Here is a 13,817-nt window from a genome sequence, read left to right on the forward strand (position 1 = left end):
TTTCTTCATGAATTTAGTTTATCTCAAAGGATGTAAGCCACGTTTAAAAAAAGTATGTGGTTACTCCGACGTCAATATTTTCTTCGCTAGAAGGAAGTGAATGATTTCCTTAGCAACCCCCTCACATCCCCTCCCTTTCTTTCTTACCCTCCCCAACTAGTTATATATGATTTTTAGAATAGATTCGGAAAATTTAAAGTATCTTTGCCTTTATGTTGATGCAAGAACATATTCGGAAAGATTAGTTGTTTTGTTCTAAAACGTAGAACAAATTAATTACGGACAGTCCATTCTCTCTCTCTCTCTCTCTCTCTCTCTCTCTCTCTTATTTATTTATTTTTCACCATTGAATAGTATAATGCGAAAGGAGGAAGAGATATAGCTTGCAGTCTTTTGGTAGAGTCTTTCTGACATTATGGAGCTGATCTGGTAATCTAGCATCCCCGATTTCCCCAGGAAAGTTGGGGTGGCAAATACTTTCTCCCTGTTGTCGATTACAGGATGGTACACTGTTATCATGAAGTCTAGGAAATTATGATTCTAATGAAAATTTACATGTTGAGGATGGAAGTTTAGACTTTTTTCTCGTTGTGTCAAATATAGAACAGTCTTCAATCTGATAAAAAAAACCCAAAAACAAACAAAAGAAAAAGCAAACAACAACAACAAACAAACAATAACAGACAGACATTTACAGAGAGGGAGAGAGAAATGAAATGGACTGTTTTATTTGTGTAAAGGCTATAGCCCTAAATGAAGGTGTGCGTGTGATAAAACGAACATTTTCGATTACAGACATTGATATTGTTAAAAGAAAGTATCACAATCAGAGAGAGAGAGATTCTGTTTTAAGAGTAGATCGAGACAGCAGTACTCACATTCATTTTCCGATATCACTTGTGTGTGTGTGTGTGTGTGTGTGTGTGTGTGTGTGTGTGTGTGTGTGTGTGTGTGTGTGTGTGTGTGTGTTCCAGTTGCTTCTGAGGGATTACATCTGCTTTGATTCTCACGAAGTTACTGACAACACCAAAGGGCCTACGGCAAGAGGACAGAACGCCTTCCATGGCAGATTCCCCTCAAACTCTGCTCCAGATGCCTGCACTGATATGGGCAAACGTATGTCGGTTCCTTCGCCTCAGAGACCTTTATCTGTTAAGCAACACACATCCCAACGTACGCGATGCCTGTCGACAACATTTACAGGTGTCTCTGGTTACATTTCACATGAAGCCCATGATTAGTCACACGGGGAAATGTGGACATCTGTATCGTTCAGACTTGGAAGTGTTCGAAATGTTGGGACAGCTTTTCGGGCGAGTCTGCTTTGAAACTTCGTCCTTTCACATTGAGCGAGGCACATTTGATTGTCTGATGACATATCTGGTCCATCCCACCAGTGCCTTGACATCGCTGTTTGTGAAAGCTTGGGAGTTTTCAGAATCTTCGTTTCTCTGGTGTCGTCGTGAATCAGAACTGAACTGGTCACAGCTGCTGCATAACTGCGTTACCACGGACAGGGATGTGCAACTTTCACTTGATGTTGTTATCCATGAGCCACCAAAATTTGTTTTATCATGGGATTTCAAGAAGTGTTCACTGTTTGATCTGCGATGCCAGTTCCTGACTTCTATCGAGTTTCGGATCGCACAACCGTTGTTCGGTAACATACACCCAGTGGGACTAGAGGAATTAGAGGACAAAACAGAATATCCACTGCCCGTGTTTCTTTCTACATGTTTCAAGCTGAGAAAGCTATGCCTTCCACTACAGTTTATCAGAAATGTATTACTCAACCAGCTTGCACGAAGAGACACGGCACTCTCTGAACTAGCAATTCATACAGACCGGTTCTCAATGGATATCGTTGAGGATGTGTCTGACGATGTGTGGAAATGTTTAACTGCAGCCAATACATTACTTAGAGTGACTTGCAATATCAAGCCTCATTATGTGCGTGAAGGAAGAACTTCTGTCCTTGATAAAATTTTCAAGAAAAGTACGCCCATATCCAGCATAACAGCAGAAGGTTTCAATAAAACAGATGTCCACAAGATTCTAGAATGGGGTAAAACATTCACAGGTAAGCGGGAAATTAAGTTCATATCGATTGGGAAAGGAGACAGTCTGAGACCAAAGACCTTGTACAGGGCTGTAAAGGAGTCTGTTGGTAAATCGACTATCATAAGATACAGCCAACATAAAGTACAGGACGGTGACCACCATCCCACAGGCCGCTGTCACAAGTTTACTTTCACGAGATTGGGACGTCAGTGAGCTGACAGTACTGGGAGTTATCGACCCCACATGACGCCAGGTCACTGATGTGTGGAGGCAACTGGTGTTATCCGAGTCCTTACCTGTAAAGCTCACACACGATAACAAACTGTTTAATACATGATTGAAAGTGTTGCTTTACAGTTCTATTCAATATCTAATTATATTGTATGGCCCTGATTTGCAATGTGTCTCTTTAGTGTTTGGTATGTGAGGGTTGAAAGTAAATCCATTTTGCTGTCATTTGTGTTAGTTTGATTATATCATATGTTGCCAGAAATGCATGAAACACATCTCGAAGCATTTTTTTCTATTGTAATAATGCGTATAAAACAATATTAAAACGAAGGCAAAAGGACATTCTTCACAATGTGTGTGTGTGTGTGTGTGTGTGTGTGTGTGTGTGTGTGTGTGTGTGTGTGAGAGAGAGAGAGAGAGAGAGAGAGAGAGAGAGAGAGAGAGAGCACTGTAGCATCCTTAGTTGTGGGAACGACGAGCTTGGCGCGCACACGCATGCACAAACACTCTGTGTACGTATCGCACATATACAAACACACGCACACGCACACACACACACACACACACACACACACACACACACACACACAACAAAAAGACATGCACACACACACACACACACACACACACACACACACACACACACACACACACACACACACACACACACACACACACACACACACACCTCACACCCTTTCCTTGCAGTGGGTTCTTTTTGTGGCACTAATTGCATGCGACACACGGGGCTTAAGTTTACTGTCTCACCCAAATGGCTAGCACCCAGATCACTACTCAAGGTGAGGGTGAAGTAAAAGAACTCGGACAGAAGGCCTGTGCACAGAGCGCTTATTCATTATGGATGCATTCACACACAACAGACATACACCTCTGTTGTCGTTGTTATTGGTGTTATTTTTTTCTCCTTCTCATAATATCTGCCTTCCACATTTCTCTGCTTCTTCCCCCTTCACCCCTTTCTTATTGTGAAGATAGCAGCCAACAACACACACAACAGACATACACATCTGTTGTTGTCGTTGTTATTGGTGTTATTTTTTTCTCCTTCTTCTCATAATATCTGCCTTCCACATTTCTCTGCTTCTTCCCCCTTCACCCCTTTCTTATTGTGAAGATAGCAGCATCTGTCAGAATTGAATTGGAAGAAAATTTTGATTATCATTTACAAGTTTACACTGATGGCTCGGTCCTGGACGATAGCAGTGCAGGATCTACTTTTGTCATTCCTGACCTAAAAACAGAAAAAAACATATTATTTAGGTAAGGTAAGGGACATTCAATTTTTACAGCTGAATTGGTGGTCATCCTTATGGCTTTAAATCATCTTGTTGATATGCCATTCATAGTAAGTAATATCTATTTTGTGCTGATTCTCAATCTGTTTTAAAAAGTTTGCTCCTTTTTGAGAATAATCAAAGAGAAGATTTATTGTTTGAAATTAGGTATTTATTGCACTCTCTATTTGTGAAGGGTACAAATGTTGATTTTTGTTGGATACCATCCCACACTGGATTCTTTTATAACGACCAAGCAGACAGGGCAGCAAAAGGGGAGCATATAGATAGTATATAGATAATCATATAGATAGTATAAAAGTATATTGCCCATTGTCATACAAGGAAATAAGCAATATACTAGAAAGAGACTTTTATAGGTGCTTGAATTCAAGTCTAAAACCTCGTCAGTTAACTCTCTCAGACTTTGGTCCGATTCGCAGACCAATTCTGAGTTTAGCTCTCAGACTATTGTCAAATTCATTACGGACCAAATATTGTTATAATGTCAAGTGCATATGCTTTAGTAACCTGACAATTGAGCATATAATTTTTGACTGTAGCTTGATGAAGCCTTATGTACACGAAAGTGTGTCTTCACAAGTGACTGAGAACGTTGATGTTTTTGACTTTTTGCATTCATTATCAGTTGTTTCGCTTGTCAGTTTAACGACTTCTCTTTTACGAAGTCCTTTAAGTAATTTCCTGTAATTGTATTGAGATTAAAAAAAAATTCAGATTTCACCCACATTTCACCCTCATTTGCCCAGTTTTCCCCAACCCTCCATTCATTCACATCTACCACCCTTCTAACCAATAATACTCAAATGTGTTCATAAATACTTTAACAAAATGTCTTCAATCACCGATTTGTATACTATCGGCACGCAAAACAACTCATTCCGTTTGCGTTGCCCGACGTACATTCTTTGCATCAGCTGGCATGATCACATCCCTGACACAGATCCTTCAGAAATCTGGGATGGAAAGCATTCACACGCTACTGATGAGGCCCCAGCTCCTGTGGACAGGACATGTTGAACGCATGACCTTCGAGCGCCTCCCCAAGAGACTGTTGTATGGAGAGCTGTTTGCAGTGCCACAGAAGAAGCGCTACAATGATTCCCTAAAGATTTTCCCTCAAATCTGCAGCACTGACCCCACCTCTAGTTTTCGATAATTCTGCATGGCGCTGCCTGTTCTGATCAGGTGTTCCCGCTTATGAGGAGCAGAGGATCGACAACGTAACTGTGAAACACCGGCAACGACAGGAGAAGGGACTTAAATCCATCAGCACCTGGACAGCACCAGCAACAGCCCTCTCCGCAGTGCCACAGACACTTCAGAGCCTGGATTAAACCTACTAGCTATTTACAAACATCTGATACCATGAAAAAAAAGAAGAAAAAAGACGATTTATCGTGATAATCTGGGTCTCAAATTCGACATGTCAGTTCTTCACAAAACCTCTTTTATCTTCCTGTAATCAAATACCTGATAGGCCAAAGGTAATTTTTCTACGGGAAACAAATAAAAAAAAAAAGAAAAAAAAGAAAGGAAAAACGTGATCCTGTACACATGGGTTCTGAATCTTCTTCACTCGCCCCCTGATCCAAACGCACATTGGGCGAGTTTCGAGAACAGGAATTTTTCCTGTCCTGCAGTGTCCCCTTTGCAGTCGGATGGACTTTTAGCAACACAGATAGTCATACTGGATTTGAAGCACACATTGAAGTCGACGCTATACCAAATGTGCTCATTTTAACATTATAATCTGTATTTATCGGATTTTCCCTCTTTTGTTCTGTAAGTTAGTTCAGATCTCCGTTTAAACAAGAGCATTTCGTATTTCGAAAGTAGGAAGAATGATGATTAATTTCATTTTTGTTTTATTTGTTTGTTTTTCTTTATATATATATATATATATATATATATATATATATATAATATATATATATATATATATATATATATATATATATATATATATAGTTTTAATGAAAATGTGTTAAAACAGTTCATTGACGAAAAATAGTTCAGAAAGTAAACGAAGGTAGGTAACAAACTTTGGACGATTCAAAACAATTCAGCATGCGTTGTGAGTTGCACGTGCTTGTTGTTTCTTTTACAGTTAATAGTGAAAGCCTTGTTCAGAATGGAAATTGTCAAAGATTCAGACAGTGACAATGATTTTGGTGGATGCAAGACCGCATGTCTTTGCTCTGTGTGAGAAGAAGCCGTTTCGAGGTGAGTCACGTACTGTCTGTTACACTGATACACGCTTACACACACACACACACACACACACACACACACACACACACACACACACACACACACACACACACACACACACACACTCACACACAAATAAATATATATGTATATATATATATATATATATATATATATGTGTGTGTGTGTGTGTGTGTGTGTGTTGTGTATATGCATATATGTATTTCTTCGTTTGCTTATCATATATCAAATGATGGAAGCCATGTATGGATTAAAATTTGGTTTCCGTGATGTCAACGCTGTCTTCACTTGAGTAAAGTAAAAGATATCCGTCCGTAGCAACCCCTCTCATCTTCATTGACCTCCACAGCTTCTTGTCTATATCCACATTTCTTCCCCTCCACTCCACTGTGCGAATGGCGGATTGACTGTCCATGCTTTGTTATGCCTTGAAGCGAAAAAATGTGAATAATTTGGTTTGTTCCAAATGTAAGTATCATCTAGGAAAAATATTTCTCTTTTTTTTTCTCCAACAAAGAAGGGTATAATCCGAGAGGAGGAAAAGATATAGATCGAATTGCGAAGTGTTGTGGTAGTCTTTCTCACATAAATATAGTGAAGGTGATTTGGTAATCAAGTATTTATGTTTTTCCCCGAAAAACTGTTTAAAAAATCCGTAAAATCTTTTAACTTTTTTCATAATCTACTCGGCACTATAACACGAGGTTGCATTTCTTCTTCCCCTTCGTCGTTGACCGGATGACATAAGGTTGTTATGAAAAATCCAGGGAATTGCAATGTTAATGACACTTTGTTAGGGACGACAATTTAGACGTTATCCTTCTTCACTGTTGATGCACTGTCGTTCCTCAAAGTATTAAACAGTCTAAAATTTTACAAACAGTAAACACACATACGCCCCCCTCACTCCCACCCCCCACCCCACTCCCACACACACGTGATCAGAGAAAGAAAGGCGGAGACAAAGACAATGATACATAATGATGGAGAAAGAGACAGAAAATGAGACAGATGGAGAGGGAGACAGAGAGATATGAACTGAAAGGAACTGGTTCCCTCATGTAATGGTCATAGCCACAAATAAAGAGGTACTAGTGACGAAATGAACACTATCAAATACAAATACAGATATTATCTAAATGTGTCAATAACAAACAGAATCAGAAAGAGGGAGAGAAATAGATAGAGAGACAGACTCAAGAGGGAGAGGGGAGAGAGAGAGAGAGGGGGAGAAAGACTTCCTGTCAGTTTTAAAGTTTGACACAGAGCAGTCACACTCACTGAGATAGTATCATTAATGCGCGCGCGCGCGCGTGCGTGTGTGTTTGTATGTGTTCCAGTTATTTCTGAAGGAGCACATCTGCATTGATACTCACGAAATTTCTGACTACACCTCAGGCCAGAAAGAGGACAGAGCGCCTGCCATGGCGGATCCCCCTCAAACTCTGCTCCAGATGCCAATGCAGATATGGATAAAAGTATGTCCGTTCCTGAAACTCGATGACATGTTCCGATTATACAACGGGCATCCAGAGTGCCCAAACTTCAGTGCTGCCTGTGAGCATCATTTAAGAACGTCTCTGCTGAAATTTAGTCCTCAGCGCATTATTACTCGGAAAAGGATAAAACGTGACCGACTTCGTCCTCCAGAGTTGGAAGTGTTTGAACGTTTGGGACAGTTTTTTGGGCGAGTCCAGTTTGACGCATTCTCCTTTCACATTGAGCAAAACACATTTGCATGTCTGATGAAACATCTGGTCCACCCTTCCTGTGCCTTGACGTCACTGTTTGTGAACGTTAGAGAGGATACACGTGCGTTTATCTGGTGTGAATCTGAAACAAGAAGTAACTGGTCACATTTGCTGCATTACTGTGCTTCCGACAATAGAGACGTGCAAATTTCACTTACTGTCAATGACCCCCCAGTTTATGTTATGTCAGAGGATTTTCTTAAATTTTCTTCATCTGATTTGCGGCGTCATTTCATAACATCTATTGAATGTGGATTTCTGGACAGGCAGACATGGTTTCGAGTAAAACACTCATTAGCATATGAAAATCTGAAGTTTGTACTGATTAAATTTCTCTCCACATTTTCCAAACTGAGAAAGCTCAGTCTGCAGTTACATTCGGTCAAAAATATACTCCTCAACCACCTTGCAGAGCTAAACACAACCCTGACAGAACTAGCACTCCATGCAGCCTTTGAGCTATTGGGGGATATTTGGGAGGATGTGTCTGATAATGATTGGAATGGTTTAACTGCAGCTATACCATCACTTATTGTGACTTTAAATATCAGGCCTTATTATGTGCGTTACGGAAGAACTTTTCTTGATAACATTTTCAAGCAAAGTACGCCAATAACCAGTATAACAGCAGAAGGTTTCAACGAAACAGATATCCACGATATTCTACAGTGGTGTAAAACATTCACAACTTTCCAGGAAATTAAGTTCATAACAAAGATTGAGACAGGATACAATCCGAGACCAAAGACCTTGATTAGGGCTGTAAAGGAGTCTGTTGGTGAATCAACGATCTTGAGGTACAGCCACCATAAAGTAAAACACGGCCAATTTGACCCCCCAGAACGCTGCCACAAGTTTACTTTTACGAGATTTGGACGTCAGTGAGTTGACAGCGCTGGGAGTTATCGACCCCACATGAAGCCAGGTCACTGATGTGTGGAGGCAACTGGTGTTATCCTAGTCCTTCCCTGTAATGCCCAGTTACCAGGTTAATCGTTTTGATGCATGATTCTGAAAGTGGTGTCATACCGTTTTGTTCAATATTTTCTTTGGCCTTTGGTTTGGGATGATTCGATTTTCTGTTTGATTTGTTGTTTTTGAAAATATATCCATTTTGTCGCCAATATTTTTACATTATATGTTGTCAGGAATGCAATTGTAAAACCTCTCAAAGCGATTGTTCTATCGCAATATGTGTATAAATGACTTTAAAACGAAGGCAAAATGACATACTCCGATGTGTGTGAGTGAGTGTGCGTGCTTTTGTGTGTGTGTGTGTGTGTGTGTGTGTGTGTGTGTGTGTGATGGGTTTTCATTCCATTGGTACTGACTGCAGTTAATCAGAGGTGATGTTTGCTTTTGTAAAAGTGTCAGTGTTTGTTGTTGCTGCTGCTGCTGTTGTTTTTGTTGTTGTTTGTCCATTTTACCAATGATATTCACGAACATTTTGTTGTATTTCTTGCACTTCAGTCAGTAAGTGTATCTTGTTCGATGTCATGCTCTTTACAGCATAAAAGACACACCCGATTTCTAGATAGGTTTTTTTTTTCCTAGGCTTTTCCTCTTTTCAGATAGACTCTTTGATTGTCTTTTTTTTTTCTTTCACTTTCATGCTTCCTTGTCCACCCACCTTTCGTTTTTTTTTTTATCCTGCAAGCTTTAATACCCTTTTCTCTCTTTTCTGTAGTCTGTGCTGTGCTGTCTGTACTGTTTTGCTCAGGAAATTAGGTAGCTATATTAAAAACGCCAGAATGGGCACTCGCCAGTGGTCCATTTTGCTTTATTTGTCAGTAAGGCCTTTTCTGATTTTTATTTTGTGTCAATGGCGTTAAATATAATTTTTCGCTATTTTTTGTGTTAGTAGTTTTTATTCTGGGGATGCTAGATTAAACAGAAGGCCTAACATCGTCAAAACAGCTTAGACTCATTTGCCTTAAGGGTCTTAATGTTTATCAACTGTATTGTTTGCTGTTTTTTTCTTGTGACAGTGGTTTGTGTTGCAACAATGTCAAATGTCATTTTTGTGTTGATTTTATAATAAACAGATATTACTATCAGTTACTGTCTTTGTGTGTCAACAGGAAAGCAGACTTAATGGATTATTTCGTTGATGATATACATAGAAAAAGGCAAAGTGAATAGCTCGAACAGCTATTTATTCACAGAGTAAACTGACAGGAATTCTCTTTCTGTGTCTGTCTGTCTGTCTGTCTGTCTGTCTGTCTGTCTGTCTGTCTGTCTGTCTGTCTCTCTCTCTCTCTCTCTCTCTCTCTCTCTCTCTCACAACGTCAGAAAATCAGCCTAATATTTCATGCAATATTATGTTCCACAGTCTGAACGACGCTGGCTCCACGATACGCACATATGCGCGCGCACACGTACGCACGCACGCACACACACACACACACACACACACACACACACACATGTGGAGTGATGGCTTTGAGGTAACGCGTCCGCCTAGGAAGCAGAGAATCTGAGCGCGCTGGTTCCAATCACGGCTCAGCCGCCGATATTTTCTCCGCCTCCACAAGGCGGCTTTGAGTGGTGGTCTGGACGCCAGTCATTCGGATGAGACGATAAACCGAGGTTCCGTGTGCAGCATGCACTTAGCGCACGCAAAGAACCCACGGCAACAAAGGGTTGTTCCTGGCAAAATTCTGTAGAAAAATCCGCTTCGATGGGAAAAAACAAGTAAAACTGCACGCAGGAAAGAATACAAAAAAAAAAAAAAAAAAAAAAAAAAAAAAAGGGTGGCGCTGTAGTGTTGCGACGCGCTCTCCCTGAGGACAGCAGCCCGAATTTCACAGAGATAAATCTGTCGTGATAAAGAGAAATACAAATACATGCATGCACGCACACGCACGCACACAGCCCGCAAGAAGACAATCGCATGCACTGATGCACACGGACGCGCACTCGCACACGCACAGACAGCAAGGTACAGAGATCGCCTCAATCACAGCAGCATCCAGCAACAAACCAATGACAGAAGCAGGAGTGATGCCAAGCAGCACGGATGCGGGGACAGCGGGACAGGAAGCAGCAACCAGCAGCAGCAACATGGGGACAGCGGGACGGGAAGCAGCAGGGACACGGGCACAGCGGGACAGGAAGCAGCAGACAGCAGCAGAGCCAGGACAGCGGGATAGGAAGCAGCAGACAGCGGCAGCAACACGGGGACAGCGGGACAGGAAGCAGCAGACAGCAGCAGCAGCAGGGACAGGACAACGGGACAGAAAGCAGCAGATAGCAGCAGGGACACGGTGACAGCGGGACAGGAAGCAGCAGACAGCAGGGACAGGACAGCGGGACAGGAAGCAGCAGACAGCAGCAGGGACACGGGGACAGCGGGACAGGAAGCAGCAGACAGCAGCAGGGACAGGACAGCGGGACAGGAAGCAGCAGACAGCAGCAGGGACACGGGGACAGCGGGACGGGACAGGAAGCAGCAGACAGTAGCAGGGACAAGGGGACAGCGGGACAGGAAGCAGCAGACAGCAGCAGGGACAGGACAGCGGGACAGGAGGCAGCAGACAGTAGCAGGGATAGGACAGCGGGACAGGAAGCAGCAGACAGCAGCAGAGCCAGGGCAGCGGGACAGGAAGCAGCAGACAGCAGCAGAGCCAGGGCAGCGGGACAGGAAGCAGCAGACAGCAGCAGAGCCAGGGCAGCGTGACAGGAAGCAGCAGACAGCAGCATGGACAGGACAGCGGGACAGGAAGCAGCAGACAGCAGCAGCAACACGGGGACAGCGGGACAGGAAGCAGCAGATAGCAGCAGCAGCAGCAGGGACAGGACAACGGGACAGGAAGCAGCAGGGACAGGACAGCGGGACAGGAAGCAGCAGACAGCAGCAGGGACAGGACAGCGGGACAGGAGGCAGCAGACAGTAGCAGGGACAGGGCAGCGGGACAGGAAGCAGCAGACTGCAGCAGGGACACGGGGACAGCGGGACAGGAAGCAGCAGACAGTAGCAGGGACAGGACAGCGGGACAGGAAGCAGCACACAGTAGCAGGGACAGGAAGCAGCAGACAGCAGCAGGGACACGGGGACAGCGGGACAGGAAGCAGCAGACAGCAGCAGGGACAGGACAGCGGGACAGGAAGCAGCAGACAGCAGCAGGGACAGGACAGCGGGACAGGAAGCAGCAGACAGTAGCAGGGACAGGACAGCGGGACAGGAAGCAGCAGACAGTAGCAGGGACAGGACAGCGGGACAAGAAACAGCAGACAGCAGCAGGGACACGGGGACAGCGGGACGGGCATCAGGGACAGGACAGCGGGACAGGAAGAGACCCGAACACAGCAACAACATACTTGCTTCACACAATTATTTCGTTCACATCGGTACTAAAAGTCACAAAAGATCAAACCTAGAGACCATACATTTTTTTTCTTAACATTATGAAAATTTGAAGACTCGACTCCACATTGCGCACAGACATGTCTACCTCTTACTAATGTAGTTTCCCTATCAGGCTATTGAAATCAGTTAAACAATTCGTTGCAATGCTGAAACATGCTCAGAAATAAACCAATGGGTGCTACCATTTGATCTATACTTGTATAACCAAACCTGCCATCTGTTACAGTTCCCTCAGTTCTGCTCAGCCAGTGACCAACACCCAATAAGCACGGTATTCAACGAACGCTTTCGATATACAGTGATAAGTGATAAGAAACTCTAAAGAGAGCTGGACAATACAAGGTCTTAAGAGAAGAAACACCCCTCAGTTAAGTATTTCGGCCATTAACTCTCTTCAACTTTTATTACACAGCAAAATAGCCACACGAATGACCAATCCCCCCACACACAACCCCCCCCCCCCCCCCGCCCCCCAAAGAAGTGTATCAACAACAGAACTGCTGTGAGTTCCCATCGTTACGAACCTACTCGGTCAACAAGATCGGTCAGCTCAAGGACTTTGTCGTGTCCGTGGACGTGTGAAGTGACGACAGGTGTTGACGGGTGTCCAGCTATAAAATGACTAGCGGTAGCAAAGGTCCAATCAACAACCTCGATCGTCGCCGAGCAGACACGTCTGACTTCTGATTTTCTGCCGTGACTGTTCGCTACTTTGGTTTCCGCCATGTTTTCCGTTGTGGTGATCGCCCTTGGTCTGGCTCTTCATGTTGCAGGTGAAACCCCCGAGGAACGGGTGGTGAACGGGGTGGTGGTGGACCCCCCCAACTCCTTCCCCTGGCAGCTGTCCCTGCAGTACGGCAGCTCGCACATCTGCGGCGCCGTGGTCTACAACAGCAACTACGCCATCACTGCCGCGCACTGCGTGGACGGCGGTGTTGCGAGCAACTTCCGCGTGGCATGTGGCGGTCATGACCTGTACGTCAACGAGGCAGACAGACAAACCGTCGGCGTGGCGTCCATTGTCATGCACCCCAGCTACAACCCCAACGGCAACGGTTTCCCCAACGACATCGCTGTGCTGCGCCTGTCCAGCCCTCTGACCCTCAACGCCAAGTGTCAGGCCGCTAAACTGGATACCGGCAGCAACTTCAACAACCAGGCGGCCGTCATCACTGGCTGGGGACGCCTGTCCGGGGGAGGGAGCATGCCCCGGGAGCTGAAGAGAGGGGACGTGGAGGTGCTGTCCCACAACACGTGTCGTGGATACTGGGGCTCCGTGATCAACTCCTTCTACCACATCTGTGTCAAGGACCTGGGCGACATGATCTTCGGGGCTTGCAACGGGGACAGTGGCGGCCCTGCCCAGGTGGGAGACACTGTCATCGGTCTGGCCAGCTTTGTAGCCAGTGGCTGCTTGACTCAGTACCCCAGTGCCTACGTGAGAATCAGCAGCTACATCTCCTGGATCCAGTCCACCATCGCAAGCATGGGCTGAAATGACGTCATTTCCATGACACGTCAGACTATAAAGGCAATGGCGCCAATGACTTCAAGCAATACTTGAGACTGGTTTTTGGGCTAGGGGAAAAGAAGAAAAGAAAAGAAAAGAAAGGGGGGAGATGGGGGGTGGGGGTGGGGGGGTGGTGGTGGTTAATGAACTGCATTTTTGCTGTTTCTTTTCCTCTCGTGACAGTGGTTCGTGTTGCAACAATGTCAGACGCCAATTTTTGTTTTGATTCGAGAATAAACAGATTAGCGTCAGTATCAGTTATTGTCTTTGTTGCTTGACAGGAAAAAAGACTGACTGGGTTATTTCGTTGATGATATACATTGAAAAAGGCAAAGTGAATAGCT

Source organism: Babylonia areolata, chromosome 19 (genome assembly GCF_041734735.1).
Source record: "Babylonia areolata isolate BAREFJ2019XMU chromosome 19, ASM4173473v1, whole genome shotgun sequence".
Taxonomy (NCBI): domain Eukaryota; kingdom Metazoa; phylum Mollusca; class Gastropoda; order Neogastropoda; family Buccinidae; genus Babylonia; species Babylonia areolata.